The 20,108-nt window shown below is 38.4% G+C and overlaps 1 long non-coding RNA gene across 1 annotated transcript in view; it reads left to right on the top strand.

The window, feature by feature from the left end:
- LOC123327554 overlaps positions 1-20,108 on the top strand; it is a 147,223-nt gene that overhangs the window by 112,885 nt on the left and 14,230 nt on the right. Inside the window, exon 4 of the long non-coding RNA XR_006641003.1 lies at positions 15,196-15,347. This is a non-coding gene — a long non-coding RNA (uncharacterized LOC123327554). The remainder of the gene's footprint in view (positions 1-15,195; positions 15,348-20,108) is intronic.

Below are 20,108 nucleotides of genomic sequence, written 5' to 3'. Positions count from 1 at the left end.
TTCCATACACCTGTGACTTCAGTGTGACTTGCTATTTCTTGCAAAATCTATCAGTTTTCAAAAATTCTGTTGCCAATAGTAATGTCACAGAATCATTGATGACTATCCAGTCAAGAAGTCACTCACCTCACTGACAATCAAGTGTAGTTCTGATATAAACGTTGATTATACAAAAGTGAAGTAACACTTTCGACAATGAGGTGCATGACTCTTTGGTTGAAACTGACAGTAATTTTCAAATACTGTAATACTGAGAATCTAATTTTTTTTGCCGACAAAGTTCTGGCTAGTCAAAGTTAGTCATGTATGGATGTGAGAGTTGGACTACAAAGAAAGCTGAAGGCCTAAGAATTGATGCTTTTGAACTGTGGTGTTGGAGAAGGTTCTTGAGAGTCCCTTGGACTGCAAGGAGATCCAACCAGTCAATCTTAAAGGAAATCAGTCCTGAATATTCATTGGATGGACTGATGTTGAAGCTGAAACTCCAATACTTTGGCCATCTGATGCAAAGAACTGACTCATTGGAAAAGACCCTGATGCTGGGAAAGATTGAAGGCAGGAGGAGAAGAGGACAAGAGAGGATGAGATGTTTGGATGGCATCACTGACTCGATGAACATGAGTTTGAAGAAGATCTGGGAGTTGGTGATGGACGGGGAAGCCTGGCGTGCTGCAGTCCATGGGGTTGCAAAGAGTCAGACACAACTGAGCAACTGAACTGAATTGAACTGAGAATCTGATATCCACACTTTTCAGTTCAGTCTGAATTATTAACTGAATTATTTTCTTCATCACATTTTTAGTCTAGACCGTCAACAAAACTCTACATCAAACCCCAGTTTGTATCCTTTATTGTTTTCCATAGTATAAGTATTCTCATCATGGCAGATTTCAAACTACCAATGAAACCTAGCTGGCTGACGAGTTGGGAAGAGATGCCTGACAGCACACTATTGTGTAGCGTCTTCACTATTCAGAACCAATAGACATAAATAACTTCATGCTGCTGCTGCTGCTGCTAAGTCGCTTCAGTCGTGTCCAACTCTGTGCGACCCCAGAGACGGCAGCCCACCAAGCTCCCCCGTCCCTGGGATTCTCCAGGCAAGAACACTGGAGTGGGTTGCCATTTCCTTCTCCAATGCACGAAAGTGAAAAGTGAAAGTGAAGTCGCTCAGTCGTGTCCGACTGTTCGCGACCCCATGGACTGCAGCCTACCAGGCTCCCCCGTCCATGGGATTTTCCAGGCAAGAGTTCTGGAGTGGGGTGCCATAAATAACTTCATAGCAGATGTAATAGTAAAATGTAATGAAAGATTCAGAAGAGATAATCTTTTAGTATCTGTCACCCTTGTTTTTTGATGTAGCATGTTTCTGTAAGTTTGTGTAATTTAATTTTTAAAAGTGACTGAGTTTAGCAATCACCTTCCAAAATTCCTGAAATTTTAACAGTTGGCTTTCATGATGTAGTTAGAGTTAAGTCCAGCCCACCCCTGGTTCTGTCTCTGCAGTGGTTTTCAAGGCCCTGGGTTGCAGTGAGAAAGGAGCAGTGGTGAGCTAACTGAATCCCACTACTTCAGAGCAGGAGGGAATTGAAACAATATGTGTGGCAAAGACAGGCTCCAAAGTCAAGAACTTTTTCCAAAAAGAGTTCTGCAACACACCACCAGATCATAGGGATATTTTGGTAGTGGTGATGGTATATTGGAGTTTCTTTTTTGGAAAATTTATTTACTTTTCTTTAAGATCTGTTTTGGTAATTCTGATAATGTTTCCTTGAGTGCTGCTCAAAAGATGTACAGATATTGATATCAGAGTAACCCTGATTATTGATGTTGTTCGTATTCTTTTCCCACTACTAACATTATTTGTATATTTTGAAACAATGCTATCTGGTTCATAAGGGTTCATGATAGCTATATAGTTTGGAAAATGATTTATTTTATCAAAAACAACAACAAAAAATAAAGTCAAGGAGACTCTGAGTAAAGTGCCCCATTCCAAGAGGTTATTAAAGAGAATGAGATATATCTGTAAGCACCAAAGGGGAAAGCTGTCCATGATTTATTAGGAAGTAGAAATTTGCTTATTGTTTTTAAGTGTCCATGACTGTGTATGTGTGTGTGTGTGTCTGAGTACGATGTGTGTGTGTATGTAGTGATCAGTATATACATACACCCTGAACTGTGTGTAACTGTGTCTAACTGGAGAATTGGTTAGCTATTCTTGACATTACAGTTGTTTTTCAGTGAATACTTGTATGTAAAAAAATGGAAAATACAAAAATAAAGCACCCAGGGAAAAAAATGAAAGACTAAGCTAAAATATAAACAAAGCAACAGACAAAAACTATGAGTCTGTAACTAAGGAATATCCATAGGGAGTAAGGAAATGAGAAGATTCTAAAAGGCAGCAGGAGACAAATCCCCAAGAACTTTCATTTGTAGTGAAACGTGGAGATCCAGATCACTTCTATCAAGAAGCTGGCAGCCTTCATGCTGGGAAGACTTGCTAACAGTAAAATTTCCTGTTGCTCTAGCCAGCTGCCCTGCCTTCTTGGTTCTTTTAACCATTTGAACAAAAAACATCAGCATCAACAGCATTTTAGAAACTAGAAGAATGTTACTTTCAAAGAGGTGCAAGGGAGTTGGACATCAGAAAGATTTTCTCACCAAATAAAAATATAATATTCATTGAAGGGAGAAACTGCAAGATGTTAGTGATTGCTAATTAATAGTGGACTGCATATGTTGACAAAACTAGAAATTTCTCACATTTATCACACAAAGGCCTGGGCCTGTCTTCAGATGTTAGTGTTATAAACACCAGGAATAAAATTGTTTCCTTTAACAGGAAATGCTCAATGTTTTATTTATTTTAGGGAGCAGAGCTTAACAAACTGACCTGTTATTTTCGGTTTATCTCAGTGCACAGTGTTCTTTCTTCCATTCTGAAGATGGTCATAATGTACGTACTTACTTTTAATGACAGAGGGCAATGTGTCCATTTTGCTTCCACACTCCTAAACAAAGTAATTCAGAAAGACAGATTGTGAAGGAACAGAAAAATTATCTGGCAACTGAAAACCAAAGCACGTCACATTATTAATATTAGAAAAAGTTTAATTCTAACCTATGCGGATAATGAAGCTGATGATCAACCAAATTGGAAGAATAAGTTTCCCATAAGATATTCTTCTGATGGAAACCAAATAGGCAGAGAAAGAATGAGATTTTGTTAATAATCAATTAATTATTATTTTGAATCAAGCTGTTGATACTTTCATGAAGTTCAAATTCAGTAGTAGAGGGATATATGCGAGTTGCCCAGCCTATGCACTATTAAGAATAAGTTTGTGTTACTGTATATAAAATAGATAAAAACAAGGTCCTACTGTGTAGCACAGGAAATTATATTCACTATCCTGTAATAAGCCATGTGGAAAAGAAGATGCAAAAGAATGTATATATATTAACCCATATATGGAGAAGGCAATGGCACCAGACTCCAGTACTCTTGCCTGGAAAATCCCATGGACGGAGGAGCCCGGTGGGCGGTAGTCCATGGGGTCGCTAAGAGTCGGACACAACTGAGCGACTTCACTTTCACTTTTCACTTTTACGCATTGGAGAAGGAAATGGCAACCCACTCCAGTGTTGTTGCCCGGAGAACCCCAGGGACGGGGGAGCCTGGTGGGCTGCCGTCTCTGGGGTCGCACAGAGTCGGACAGGACTGAAGTGACTTAGCAGCAGCAGCAGCAACCCATATATATATATATATATGTATGTATGTATATATATATATAAAACTAACACAACTAACACAACATTGTAACTAACACAACTAGCACAAGATACTTCAATTAAAAAAATTTGTTAGAATACATGCTAAACTAAAATATTTCTCTAAAGCTGTCCTAAACGTCACTCAATGTTTATCCTTCTGCTTTTTCTATTTTATAAGTTTTATCAAAGATGCAGGAGAAATGACAAGCAGTTATAATTAAGAAGACTTAACCAAGTATCAAGGATTGAGGCAGAGGCTGGGTCAGTACTGAGTTAATCTCAGCTGTGCTCATCTCTGGGTATGCCTGGAATCATGATGCAGATCCTTGGCTAAACATAAGTGCAGCGTCCTGTATTCTATTTTCTTTGTTCTACTATTGAGACTTGTCAGTGTCCTGGTTTTTGGCTATGTGACCAGAGACGTACAGAAGACTCCTCTTTGAGTAAGTGGTTCTTCTGAGACCAACTATCTTGCAAGTATCTTAAGTGGTTCTGGAAAGTGAAAGTGAAGTCGCTCAGTTGTGTCCGACTCTTTGCGATCCCATGGACTGTAGCCCACCAGGCTCTTCTGTCCATGGGATTCTCCAGGCAAGAACACTGGAGTGGGTTTCCATTTCCTTCTCCAGGATCTTCCCTACCTAGGGATCAAACCCAGGTCTCCCGCATTGCAGGCAGACGCTTTAACCTCTGAGCCACCAGGGAAGCTGGACCTGAAGACAAAACCTATCCTGTGAAACTGAGAAAGGACACTAGAGTCTGTGCCTGAAACTTGTTACTCTCTGATGTTTGCCTGGGCTTTATTTCTACTGCTGTACTGTAATCTCTTAACTTCATTGAAACCTTTCCTGAGTACAACTTGAGAAATCCATGTATTTTTTCAGTTATTTGACCCTATATAATTACTGCAGCAATGCTAGTTTTTCTTCCATACATCTTAACAAAGCGATTCAGCAAGATTGAAAATTAGGCGAAGATATATCGGGCAACTACAATAACAAAGGAATGCAGACATCACGACTAATAGCAGGAACCCTCCATTTATGGGTGAAAGTATTTAATGGCACAAAGAAGATGAGTTTATAATGACAAATTGTACAATTCACAATGGTAAGTAACTGAATCTTTTGGAGCAGATTACATCATTATGGGAACATTAACACAAATCTTCCAGATAGTCAAGCTGGATTTAGGAAAGTTGGAGGAACCAGAGATCAAATTGCCAACATCTGTTGGATCATTGAAAAAGCAAGAGAGTTCCAGAAAAACATCTACTTCTGCTTTATTGACTATGCCAAAGCCTTTGTGTAGATCACAACAAACTGGAAAATTCTTAAAGAGATGGGAATACAAGACCACCTGACCTGCCTCCTGAGAAATCCGTATGCAGGTCAAGAAGCAACAGGAAGAACTGGACATGGAACAACAGACTGGTTCCAAATCGGGAAAGGAGTACATCAAGGCTGTATATTGTCACCCTGCTTGTTTAACTTATATGCAGAGTACATCATGCGAAATGCCAGGCTAGATGAAGCACAAGCTGGAATCAAGGTTTCCAGGAGAAATATCAATAACCTCAGATATGCAGATGACACCACCCTTACGGCAGAAAGTGAAGAACTAGAGCCTTTTTATGAAAGTGAAAGAGAATAGTGAAAAAGTTGGCTTAAAACTCTACATTCAGAAAACTAAGATCATAGCATCCAGTCACATCACATCATGGCAAATAGATAGGGAAGTAATGGAAACAGTGAGAGACTTTATTTTCTGGGGCTCCAAAAATCACTGCAGATGGTAACTGCAGCCATGAAATTAAAAGACATTTGCTCCTTGGAAGAAAAGCTATGACCAACCCAAACAGCTTATTAAAAAGCAGAAACATTACTTTGCCAACAAAGGTCCATCTAGTCAGAGCTATGGTTTTTCCAGTAGTCATGTATGGATGTGAGAGTTGAACCATAAAGAAAGCTGAGTGCCAAAGAATTGATGCTTTTGAACTGTGGTGTTGAAGAAGACTCTTGAGAGTCCCTTGGCCTGCAAGGAGATCGGAGCAGTCAATCCTAAGGGAAATCAGTCCTGAATATTCATTGGAAGAACTGATGCTGAAGCTGAAACTCCAGTACTTAGGCCACCTGATGCAAAGAACTGACTCCTTGGAAAAGACCCTGATGCTGGGAAAGATTGAAAGCAGGAGAAGGGGACAACAGAGCATGAGATGGTTGGATGGCATCACCGACTTGATGGGCATGAGTTTGAGCAAGCTCCCGGAGTTGGTGTTGGAGCGGGAAGGAAGCCAGGCGTGCTGCATTCTGTGGTATCACAAAGAGTCAGACATGACTGAACAACTGAACTGAACACAAATCTCAAAATCAGAAAGGAAGGAGGCATGTGATCACTGAACCAGAAGCTCTATCTGTGTCTTTTTTGTCCTCATACAATTGTGGCACAATGATTATTGGTTCAGGCTCTGCAGACAGAAAATCAAGGTTCACATCCTAGCTCTTTACATCTTCACAAGATTCACATCAGCTCTGTGATGCTGTTGAAATTATCTCATCGCTTTAGTTGCTTTCCATGGAGCAAAAACCCATTTGTTACTCTTTGGATTTAATGAGATAAAACATGTAAAAGTGCTTGGCATTTAGTAAGAGCCAAATGAAACTCACATGTTTTTATTCTCAAAATTATTAGAGCAACCTTGTTTGAAGTTTAGTTCTTTTTCTCCCAAAGTCTTCTTTCTGATTATCTTGACCATTCAAGTAATAATCAATGAAGTGAAGTGCTGGAAGGATGGTGGTGGTTTAATTGCTAAGTCTTGTCTAACTCTTGCGACCCCATGGACTATAAACTGCCAGGCCCCTCTGTTCATGGGATTCTTCAGGCAAGAATACTGGAGTGGGTTGCCATTTTCTTCTTCAGGGGATCTTCTGAACCCAAGAATCAAACCCAGGTCTCCTGCATTGAAGGCAGATTCTTTACCAACTGAGCTATGAGGGAAGCACCATCTTGACCATTAGGGTGAAGGAAATGAAGATTTACTCTTTTGACTTCTCATGTTCCATTGTTTAAAAATCTCATTTTGTATATGGGGGCTTACATAAAAGCAATGTGTTCTTTGGATGTATGATTAAAAAACAACAACAGCAACTTTGTATTGGAGAACTATAGCTCACAAAGAGAATCTGTTCTATTTCTGTTGCCCTGTTTAGACAGATGTATAGCAATATTTAAAAATTTTTACTTTATATTGAAATATAGTTGATTTACAATGTGTTAATTTCAGCTTTACTACAAAGTGGTTTGGTTCCACATATACATGTGTCTTTTCTTATTCAGATTCTTTTCCCATGTAAGTTATTGCGGAGTATTGAGTTCTCTGAGCTATACAGTGGACCCTTGTCAATTACCTGTTATATATATATAGTATATAAACCTCAGATATGTGGATAATACTGCTTTAATGGCAGAAAGCGAAGAGTAACTAAAGAACTTCTTGATGAGGGTGAAGGAGGAGAGTGAAAAAGCTGGCCTAAAACTAAATATTAAAAAAGCTAAGATCATGGCATCTGGCCCTATCACTTTATGGCAAGTAGAAGGGGAAAAGATGGAAGCAGTGACAGATTTCCTCTTTTTGGGCTCTAAAATCACTGTGGATGGTGGCTGCAGTCATCAAATCAGAAGACGGTTGTTTCTTGGCAGGAAAGCTATGACAAACCTAGACAGTGTGTTGAAAAGCAGAGAAATCACTCTGCCAACAAAGGTCTGTATAGTCAAGACTATGGTCTTCTCTGTGATCATGTAGGGTTGTAAGAGCTGGACCATGAAGAAGGCAGAATGCCAAAGAATTGATGCCTTCAAACTGTGCTGCTGGAGAAGACTCCTGAGAGTCCCCTGAACTGTGCAGAGATCAAACCAGTCAATCTTAATGAAAATCAACCTTGAATACTCATTGGAAGGATTGATGCTGAAGCACCAGTATTTTGGTCATCTGATGTGAACAGCCAACTCATTGGAAAAGTCCCTGATACTGGGAAAGATCGAGGGCAGAAGGAGAGGAGAGCATCATGGGATGAGATGGCCAGATGGCCTCACTGAAGCAATGGACATGAACTTGGGCAAACTCTGGGAGATGGTGAGGGATACGGAGGCCTGACATGCTGTAGTCCATGGGGTTGCAAAGAGTCGGACATAACTGGGTGACTGAACAACAACAAAGTGTGTATATGGGGCTTCCCAGGTGGCCCAGAGGTAAAGAAACCACCTACCAGTGGAAGAGGGGAAACAAATCCAGTTTCAATCCCTGGGTCAGAAAGATCCTTTGGAGTAGGAAATGGCAACCCACTCCAGTATTCTTGCCTGGGAAATTCCATGGACAGAGGAGCCATGGCATCACGAAGACTTGGACATAACTGAGCACACACGCCAGCCAGCAGGAGTGTGTATATGTTAATCTCAACCTCCTAATTTATCCCTCTCCCATATTTATCATTTTCTTTTTAAAAACACAGTTTTGAATTTTATATTGAAGGATAGTTGATTCAGGGCTTCCCAGGTGGCAATAGTGATAAAGAACCTGCTTGCCAATCCAGGAGTTGTAAGAGATGCAAGTTTGATCCCTGGGTCAGGAAGATCCCTTGGAGGTGGGCGTGGCAGCCCACTCTAGTATTCTTTCCTGGAGTATCCCATGGACAGAGGAGCCTAATAGGCTACAGTCCATAGGGTAGCAAAGAGTCAGACACGACTGAAGCAACTTAGCATTCATGCATGCATAGTTGATTCATAATGTTGAGTTAGTTTCAGGTGAACAGCAAAGTAATTTAGTTATCTAATTCCTTTTCAGATTGTTTTCTCATATAGTCACTACAGAGTAGTGAGTATAGTTCCCTGTGCTATACAGTAGGTCCTTGTTGATTATCTATTTTTACACATAGTAGTGTGTATATGCCAATCCCAACCTCGCAATTCATTCCTCTCCCCTACTTTTCCCCCTTGGCAACCACAAACCCACCCTTTATGTCTGTGAGTCTACTTCTGTTTTGTAAACAAGTTCACCCTTATAATTTTAAAAATTATATTCCATATGTAAGTGATGTCTTTTTCTGACTTACTTCACTCATTATGATAATTTCTAGGTACATCTATGTTGCTGAAAATGGCATTATTTTATTTTTTAAATTGCTGATTAATATTCCAGTGTATATGTATATGTACCACATCTTTATCTGTTCATCTGTCGATGGATATATAGGTTGCTTCCGTATCTTCGCTATTGTAAATAATTCTTCTGTGAACATTGGGGTGCATGTATCTTTTCAGATCATGGTTTTCTGCGGATACATGCTCAGGAATGGGATTGCTGGATCAAATGGATTTATTTTTAGTTTTTTAAGGAAACTCCATACAGTCTCCATAGTGCCTGTACCAAGTTATATCCCCATCAACATTGTAGGAGGGGATTTATTGATTGTGGACTTTTTGATGATGACTATTCTGACAGGTGTAAAGTGTAGTAGTATGGTAGTTTTGATTGCAATTCTCTAATAATGAGCAATGTTGAGCTTCTTCTCTTCTCATGTGCTTTTTGGCCATCTGTCTGTCTGTCTTCTTTGGAAAAATGTTTTTTTAGATCTTCCCATTTTTTGATTGGGTTATTTTTTTTATATTGAGCTACTTGAGCTATTTGTATATTTTGGACATTAATCCTTTGTTGATCAATTTGTTTGCAGATATTTTCTCCCATTCTGTGGGTTGCCATTTGGTTTTGTTGTTCATGTTTTCGTTTGCTGTTAAAAGCTTTTATATTAGGTCTCATTTGTTTATTTTTGTTTTTATTTTCATTACTCTAGGAAGTGGGTCAAAAAAGATACTGTTGTAATTTATGTCAAAGAGCATTCTGCCTATGTTTTTCTCTAAGGATTTTATAGTATCTGATCTTAAATTTAGGCCTTTAATCCATTTTGAGTTTATTTTTGTGTATGGTGTTAGATAATGTTCTAGTTTAATTCTTTTATGTGTAGATGACCAGTTTTCCAAGCACCACTTATTGAAGAGACTTTTACTCCATTGTATATTCTTGCCTCTTTTGCCAAAGATAAATTAACCAGAGGTTCATTTGTTTATTCCTGAGCTTTCTGTCCTGTGCCATTGAACTTGGTGTCTGTTTTTGTGCCAGTTCCATACTATTTTGATTACTGTAGCTTTGTAGTAACCATAAGTTCAATAATATTTTAATCAATATGTTTAAGTCCATAGAGCATAGTAACTGGATTCCCTTCATGTGACCTAGATAACAGAAACAGATAAAAAATCTATTAAAAGTATGTAACAATTTGACTTTTGGAGTTGGACTCCAAAAGGCATAATTTAGTACTTAAATAACATTCTAATCTATTTGTACCTGTTTTATTGAACAGATTATTTGAACGAAAATATTCTGCTGTGAAAATGATATACCACCTTTAAGTGCTTCATTGGTTTAAATAGCATTTAAAAGACTAATGACGAGCATCCTCTTCTACTTAGCCCTAATACTTTAATTCCACCTATAAATCACTACTAAATGATTTTTATTTTATTTGGAGGCCTACATATGTGAATTAAAATGCCATTGCTCCATTTTGCTACATATAACCTTGTTGACTTGTTTTTCTTTGGAGATGTGTTAAGCAAAGTCTTTGGGGAAATTTTAATTTGAGATAAAACTTGTATTTCCATTCACAAAAAATTAATTTCACACTGGCTGTGTCCTAAAGGAACTATAAACAATGTAAGATAATTATCATTATTAAGGAAAAGGAGTTTTAGATTTTCAGTGACTTAATTTTTTATACCAAAAAAGGTAAGAAATCAGGGGAACTGATCCTGGGTTGTAGTTAGAAATATTCTTCCAAATTAGGATATTAGAGTCCCATAAATTAAAATATTTATAAGGAAATTTCATTATACTGTCCTTGAGAAGTAGTCAAAGCTATGGTTTTTCCAGTGGTCATGTATGGATGTGCGAGTTGGACTATAAAGAAAGCTGAGTGCCGAAGAATTGATGCTTTTGAACTGTGGTGTTGGAGAAGATTCTTGAGAGTCCCTTGGACTGCAAGGAGATCCAACCAGTCCATCCTAAAGGAAATCAGTCCTGAATATTCATTGGAACGACTGATGCTGAAAGTGAAACTCCAATACTTTGGCCACCTGATGTGAAGAACTGACTCATGGGAAAAGACCCTGATGCTGGGAAAGATTGAAGGCGGGAGGAGAAGGGGGCGACAGAGCATGAGATGGTTGGATGGCATCACCGACTTGATGCACATGAGTTTGAGCAAGCTCTGGGAAATGGTGAAGGAAAAGGAAGCCAGGCATGCTGCAGTCCATGGGGTTGCAAAGAGTTGGACACGACTGAGCAACTGAACTGAATCGAACTGATCCTGGAGAAGGAAATGGCAACCCACTCTAATATTCTTGCCGGGATAATCCCATGGACAGAGGAGCCTGGCAGACTACAGTCCATGGAGTCACAAGAATCAGACACCACTTAGTGACTAAACCACCACCAACACATTATACTATAACATAAATAGCATTTGCTTTGAGTAATTGTAGAACTTCAAAGAGGTAATTGTCTATAATAGATTGGATAGTTTTTGAACAAAACACTGTGCCTAGACAGAGCATTGTTATATATCCTGGAAGTGAGGGAGCTGGAAACAGATAGTAGGAGGAAGAAAGATAGAAGATTTAAGAAAGCTTCTAGTACACCTAAGGAGATTTGGCAGTTAGAATAATGAAGGCCTTCTATTCTGTGCCAAATGAGTGATAAAGAGAGTTAATGAGGTCACATTTTACATGAACTTGGCCTTGAACAACACATAACACTCAAGTTTTGGCCTCTCAATATTTTTTGGCCTCCAAATCTTTAAAAAATATGCCCAAATATCACAGTTGGCTCTCTGGGTAGACTATAAATTGTGTTTCATGTTTTGACTGTGGCAAATTGCTGGTACCCGTTTAGTTGGTAAATTTTGTCAGAGTTGCTTCAGATTATATACATGTTATTTTGATGATGACTGTATTGTACTATTAGTTTAACACTCATAATTTAAAATGTTTTCTTTCTGTAACAAACCATTTAAGTATTCATTATGTGGTCATGCTTGTATAAAAGCTAATGCTGATGCTTTTTAAAAATGCCCCAAACCAAAATCTTTGGAACAAAAAAATGAAGGTGATGAATAAAATACAGGAAAGAAGCTAAAGCAATCCCCAGCTGCCAAGACTTTCTTCTAAAGATTAGAGATGGATGATGGTTAAAAAAAAAAAAAAAGGCAGAATTAAAGAAAATCTACAGTACTTTGGGCACCTCATGCGACGAGTTGACTCATTGGAAAAGACTCTGATGCTGGGAGGGATTGGGGGCAGGAGGAGAAGGGGACGGCAGAGGATGAGATGGCTGGATGGCATCACTGACTCGATGGACGTGAGTCTGGGTGAACTCCGGGAGTTGGTGATGGACAGGGAGGCCTGGCGTGCTGCGATTCATGGGTCCGCAGAGTCGGACACGAGTGAGCGACTAAACTGAACTGTACTGAACAGGGGTTATAGATTTATACATTAAAAGTATGCATCTCTTCTATGAGAATATTTGTATGACAGTGTATCAGTTTGATTTATGTGAGGTCCTCAGATATATACTCCTCACATCAAACATTATTGCTAGTACCCTAAAGCTTCATAGGAAAGATGACATATCTAGAAAAGGTAAATTTATAGAGACAGAAAGTAGATTAGTTTTTCTTGAAACTGGGGATACAACTGGGATTAACTGTAAAGGAGCATGAAGGATCTTATTGGAATGATGAAATGTCTAAAATGAGTCTGATAGAGTTAAAATCAAGGTGTTAGCAGGGCTGTTTTCCTTCTGCAGGCTCCAGGAGCAAGTCTGTTCCTTACTTGTTCCAGCTTGTAGAGGCCGTACCGCTCTAACCTCTACTTCCATTGTCCCATCAACAACAGTCCCATCCCTACTAACTCTTTCTGCCTCTATCTTGTAAAGATCCTTGTGATTACATTTAGGGCCCACTCAGTTCACCCAAGCGTAATCTCCCAAATCAGGATCCTTATTTTAATGACCTCTGCAAAGACCCTTTTGCCTTATGTGGTTACACATTCACAGGTTTTGTGGGTGAGAAGTGGGCACCTTTGAGGGTCGTGATTCAGCTGACAGCAGGTGGGTAGAGAGAAGAAGGCAAGGACTTGGGTTCACTCAGCTTTACTTTTTCCACGCTTAGCACTGCACTCAGTGCCTGGTGAATATGCATTTGCCAAGGTGAGGGAGGACATGAGGAAAAGTACAAAGGTGGGAATGAGCAATATGTGTCCTGGGAACTCTGACTAGATTGTTAGATGTGGACTGAAGGATTCTAGAATTAAGGGTGGGTGGATGAAAATGGAGCAGAAAGACAGGTTGGAGCCACATTGCTGAGTGTCCTAAATAAGAGGTCATACTTTTAGACTTAAACTAGTGAGGAATTATTAAAGACTTTTGATTATGGAAAATAAATAGTTATGGGCATTTTGATAAAAGGTTAATCTGGTGAAAACCAACCAAATGTGAGAGGAAATGTTGGAGGCAGATACACATTTAGAGGTGAATTCAGCAATCCATCCATGAAATAATGAGATTGCGGCTTTAGTTGGAGTGGTCCTAAGAATGACAAGGCAGAACTGAAACAGCAAAAGAGACACTGATGTATAGAACAGTCTTATGGACTCTGTGGGAGAGGGAGAGGGTGGGAAGATTTGGGAGAATGGCATTGAAACATGTAAAATATCATGTATGAAACGAGTTGCCAGTCCAGGTTCGATGCACGATACTGGATGCTTGGGGCTGGTGCACTGGGACGACCCAGACGGATGGAATGGGGAGGGAGGAGGGAGGAGGGTTCAGGATGGGGAACACATGTATACCTGTGGCGGATTCATTTTGATATTTGGCAAAACTAATACAATTATGTAAAGTTTAAAAATAAAATAATATTAAAAAAAAAAAAAGAATTGCCAGCACTTAATAGCTGAGTCACTATAAGGGATATAACTGTTAAGATTAATTGTATTTGTGCTACAAGGAATATAAATTCCAATATAGTTAAATAAAAGTTGTTTATTTTCTTTTATCACATAGAGACTGAAGGTAGGTGGCTGTGAATTCACATTAGCAAATTTTCCTATGATCTACTAGCAAAATCCAGATGGGAGTATTGGGGCTACTGGGAGTTAGAACAACTTTTTGAAACAAAGAAGTGGGAAATGTGAATACCAGATAAACAGTGTTTCCCCTGCAAAGCAGAATGGATTGAAAGAATGTTATTCTTAGGAACTTTCAAGGGTTTCTCAACAGGAAGTGATATTTGACTATGTGCTCACCATCCTTTGAATGACCTTGAGAGAAGACAGACTATAAAGTCAGGACTCATATAAACCTCACAGCCTTGGATCACTTCAGATCCTTTGTTGTCTATTGATTGTTATCTGCCATTGGAGTTGGAAGGTATGAGGAATAGGAAATGTATTTTTTAATGGCTGTTTAGTGCCTATTAATTTTTGGCAATGACCATATCTCATTTTTCTCTAATATCTTAAAAAAAAAAAAAAAGAAGAGAGCTTTGAGGTCATCTTTGGTGGTCACAAATGGGCAGGAAGCAGAGTAAAAAGCCTTTCTGTACAAATGTTTTTCCTTTATAATTGTACACAGTTGTTCTGAAAATCTTCTTAAGTTCTGACTACATTGCAGATATGATAAACTCATAAATTTCACAGATAAGAAGAGATTGAATACTGGCAGTTTTTTAAAAAAATAAGATATAAACTAATAATCCTTAAAATAACCAAGTTATTGACAGTTTGAAAAAATAGACTAAATTACATTGAAGGTATTCTAGGATTATACATATGATAATACAAAACATTAATTACACTCTTTACTATAACTTAGAGAGGAATCTTCCCAGAGCAGAAACTTTGGCTGTTTATACATGGCTTGTTAACCCCTGCCTCAATTTCCTAATCAGTCCCTTTTATTGCTGAAAGTTTTTATAATTTCATAGTGGAAGAAGACATGAAAATCTCAGCCACTACCATGCTTTTATAAAAAACTTTTAAAACAGTTGTTTATCAGTGTGATAAAGAAAATACCCACAGGCATATGGGAACTCTGCCCTGGTCAATTCTGAAATATTCTCTCCCACACATGAAGAGTCCGTCTTCCTTTCAGAGGGGAACAGTTTCTTGTATTTTGATCACCAGTTAGAGCTCCTTTTCCAAAGGGCTATGTCTTGCAGACTCTCAGCTCTTTCTCCTGCTCTGTGCAGGTGGTAGGTAGGTAGGTGAGTTGAGAGGTTTTACTCTCCTGATTTGAACTTCTCTTTCCAGGTCATGTGGGCTCAGGCCCTGTCCTGCTAATTGACTCTCTCTACACATGCATCTGAGAAGGAGTTGAGGATTTAGATTCAGGAGGCAGAAGACCTAAGCCTTCTGCTCCAATTCCATTCTTTACCAGGGGTCATCAGATGCTGGCTTGAAAGGTACTATTTTTTTTTTAAGTACAATTGATTTACAATGTTGTGTTAATTACTGCTGTCCAAGAAAATAATTCAGATATATGTGTGTGTGTGGGGTGTGCTTTGTGCTTAGTCATCCAGTCCTGTCTGTCTCTTGTGACCCCATAGACTGTAGCCTGCCAGGCTCCTCTGTCCATGCATTCTCTAGGCAAGAATATTGGAGTGGGTTGCCATTTCCTTCTCCAGGGGATCTTCCGGACCCAGGAATCAAACCCAGGTTATCCTGCATTGGAGGCAGACTCTTTACCAACTGAGCTATGAGGGAAGTCCATATATATATATATAACCTCTATCTCTCTACAGACTCTCTCGCTCTCTCTGTGTAAAAACACACACACACACACACACATTCTTCTTTTATATTCTTTTCCATTTTGGTTTATAGTAGGATATTGAATATGGTTCCCTGTGCTTATAGTCGGAGAAGGCAATGGCACCCCACTCCAGTACTCTTGCCTGGAAAATCCCATGGATGGAGGAGCCTGGTGGGCTGCAGTCCATGAGGTCGCTAGGAGTCAGACACGACTGAACGACTTCACTTTCACTTTTCACTTTCAAGCATTGGAGAAGGAAATGGCAACCCACTTCAGTGTTCTTGCCTGGAGAATCCCAGGGACAGGGGAGCCTGTTGGGCTGCTGTCTACAGGGTCTCACAGAGTCGGACACGACTGAGGCGACTTAGCAGCAGCAGCAGCAGTGCTTATAGTAGGACCTTGTTGTTTATCCATTCTATGTATAATGGCCAATATCTACTAATCCCAACATTCAACTCCATCCCTCATTCAGCCCACTTCTCCCTTGGTAACCACCAGTCTGTTCTCTGTGTCAGTGATTCTACTTATGTCATATGTTCATGTGTGTCGTATTTTAGATTTCACATAAAAGTGGTTTCAAATGTTCTTTGTCTTTCTCTTACTGATTTATTTTACTTAGTATGATAATCACTAGTTGCATCCATGTTGTTGCAAATGGCATTATTTACTTTTTTTGACTTTAACTTTTTAAAAATTTATTTATTTTTAATTGAAGGATAACTACTTTACAGAATTGCATTGATTTCTACCAAACATCAGTATGAATCAGCCATAGGTTTACCCATGTTCCCTATTTCTTTCTTTTTTATGGCTGAGTAGTATTCTATTGTGGAGAAGGCAGTGGCACCCCACTCCAGTCCTGTTGCCTGGAAAATGCCATGGACGGAGGAGCCTGGAAGGCTGCAGTCCATGGGGTCGCTGAGGGTTGGACACGAATGAGCAACTTCACTTTCACTTTTCACTTTTATGCATTGGAGAAGGAAATGGCAACCCACTCCAGTGTTCTTGCCTGGAGAATCCCAGGGACGGGGAAGCCTGGTGGGCTGCCGTCTATGGAGTCGCACAGAGTCAGACATGACTGAAGTGATTTAGCAGCAGCAGTATTCTATTGTGTATATGTACCACATCTTCTTTATCCATTTACCTGTCAGTAGACATTTAGGTGAGCACCATATGTTGGCTGTTGTGAGTAGTGCTGCTATGAACATAGGCATCATGTATCTTTCTGAATTACAGTTTTGTCTGGAACATATGCCTAGGGATGGGATTGCTGGGTCATATGGTAATTCTATTTTTAGTTTCCTGAGGAATCTTCATACCGTTTTACACAGTGGCTGCATCAACTTACATTCTCACTAGCAATATAGGAGGGTTTCCTTTTCTACATGCTCTCTTCAGCATTTGTCACTTGTAGACTTCCTAATGATGGCCATTCTGACTAGTGTGAGGTGGTAGGTACCTCATTGTGATTTTCATTTGTGATTTGAGCATCTTTTCGTGTGCTTATTCGCCATGTGTATTTCTTCTTTGGAGAAATATCTGTTTAGGTCTTCTGCCCACTTTTTGATTGGGTTATTTGTTTTTGTTGTTGTTGTTGTTGTTGAATTGTATGAGCTCTTTGTATATTTTGGAAATTAATCCCTTGTCGGTCTCATCATTTGCAAATATTTTCACCCATTCTGTAGGGTTACTTTTTTTGTTGTTTATGGTTTCCTTTACTGTGCAAACACTTGTAAGTTTGATTGGGTCCCATTTGTTTATTTCTGTTTCTATTGCCTTAGGAGATTGACCTAAGAATAAACTTTGGTACAGTATGCCAGAATATTTTGCTTATGTTCTCTTTTAGGAGTTTTATGGTGTAATGTCTTATGTTTAAGTCTTTAAGCCATTTCAAGTTTATTTTTATGTATGGGAAGAGGCTGTCTTCTAACTTCCATCGATTTACATGCAGCTGTTCAACTTTACCAACACCACCTGTTGAAGAGACAACATTTCCCATTGTATGTTCTTGCTTCCTTTGTCAAAGATTTACCATGAGTGTATGGGTTTATTTATGGGCTCTCTATTCTCTTCTGTTGATTCTTATGTCTGTTTTTGTACCAATACCCCACTGTTTTGATTATGGTAACTTTGTAGTATTATCTGAAGTCTGAGAGCACTATGCCTCCTGCTTTTATTTTCCTCTCAGGATTGCTTTGGCGATTCTGGGTCTTTTATGGTTCCATATAAATTTTTTATTATTTGCCCTAGTTCTGTGTGAAGGGTACTTTTTAAATTCAATTTCACTCTTGTCCCCTCAGTAGGAAAGAACCTCCATATAAATTTTTCTTTATTATTTGCCCTAGTTCTGTGTGAAGGGTACTTTTTAAATTCAATTTCACTCTTGTCCCCTCAGTAGGAAAGAACCTGGTAGGGATAAGAAAGAGGTGGTGGTCAGCAGATCATTGTTTCATACCTGGCTGGGCCATCACTGAATACTTTCACATTTAATTGTCCTCCATGTAAATTGATTTTACCAGTGTGGTGAGCCATGTGGCTATATTAGGTAAAGATAATGTTGCGTATACCCCATCCTCTGGCCAGCAGTTTCACTCTAGATATTGTGCTGGAGAAGCTTTCATGTTTAAGATAAGAAGGTACATACAAAAAGTTTGTTGTAGCTTTGTGATAGGAAAAAATAAAATAAAAAGGAAATTACCTAAATGTTTATCATTGGGAGAAGGGATCAATTGTGACATGTTGATAGAACATAGTTTTATTAAGCAGTAAAAAGTGAACCAGCTAGAATTCCTTATAGAACCACTCTCTCATTTATAGAAATACTATGTATGCATAGAAATGCATACATAATAGGAACAATGATACATATTTCAGTGAAAGCATACACAGTGAAATGAAAATTGAGTTAAATTTACATTGAATCATTTTTTGAAAATTGAATAGCTTTTCAAAAATTGAGTAAATTAAATTGAAGATGAGAGACACTAAATTCAGGAGAATGATTAATTCTGGGTAGAGATACCAAGAAACAGAATTGTGGAAAGGTACAAAAAGGTGTTAATTGTAATATTTTAATTCTTAAGCTATGTGTAGGATACACATATGCTCATTACATTGTTTTATATACACTTTCAAATGCTTGAAATATTTTATTTCTAAGAATTTTCTAAACCCCAACAAATGCCAATAATATCACACATTGAACATTTACAAAATGATATTTTTTAGATTAAAATTTGAGGAATAACTGATTTGTCTTGAGAAACTCCTGTGTTTTCTTTTCACTAACAACTTAAATCAGTCACTCTTAATACTTCATCTCCTTTGCCTGTCTGGAAGCTCAGAAACAAATTTGAGCGCCAACTTTAATAACCAAGTAGTATCTATACACTTTCTCCCTGAACTTGATTTTCTATCACAAAATGAATTTTTCCTTGTTTTTTTTCTATTTTATGGTGCTATAAGCCTCTTCTCATTCTTTGAGGAGGAAAAAGAGTTTTAAAAATATAAAAATATTTTTCATTCTAGTTCTCTTTCTGTTCACACAAATAAACAGCGTTCACACACAGCAGGACGTGCATCTGCTAAGTTTACCTTTATACCCCTCTGTGTCTAGCATAGCATCTGGCATGCAATGAACATTTCATTGTTCACTGATTAAATGAGTTTAATCAATCCACAAATTCATCCTTAAACAAATCTTGATTTTTCACATTTCAGAAGTGTCCAATTTGTTTTGTTATAAATTTAGGCTTAGTAAACATCTTGATGAATAGGGTTTTGGGTTATTTCCTAAGATGGTTTTTCCAGAAGTAAAATTGCATGGGTGAAAAGAGATGATCGCATAATGGCTATTAAAATGTTTTTCCAAATGGCTCTCCAGAAAAGCTTTTACCAGTTTCTACAGCAACGAGCAATGTCTGAGGGTAACATTTCCCCATAATACTGTCTGTGTTCATGCAAAATTTTGTTTTGTTGTGTTTTGAAATGTAATAGGTGTAAATTTATACCTTGATGTAGAGTTAATAATTTTTTAAATGTTAGTGTACCTAGAGTTTTTATGGTGAATTTTATGTGCTCTTGTGAAAAATCACTTGACTTTTCCAGATCTCATCATAGATCTTCATCATTTCATATAAACCAACAGAGAAAAATCACCCATGAAAACTCTTGAGGCTTCTTAATTTCCCCAAATTTCCTTTATGACTTATGGATAATGAACCTCTTTGGGGTTTAATTGCTCATCTGTAAACTCTATAAACTGGAGGTGAGAACATGTACCTTGGATGCCTATTGCATTACAAATCATGTTTCTAAAATACTACCACATGGCAGGGGTCCATTAAATAATAACTGTTACTGTTGTTTTTAATTTTAACCTGTAAAATTAGGTTCATGATCTGGATGAACA

This window comes from Bubalus bubalis, chromosome 4 (genome assembly GCF_019923935.1).
Source record: "Bubalus bubalis isolate 160015118507 breed Murrah chromosome 4, NDDB_SH_1, whole genome shotgun sequence".
In the NCBI taxonomy this organism is placed as follows: Eukaryota; Metazoa; Chordata; class Mammalia; order Artiodactyla; family Bovidae; genus Bubalus; species Bubalus bubalis.
Note: the sequence above shows the minus strand (reverse complement) of the source record. Positions and strands in the feature narration are given on the sequence as shown.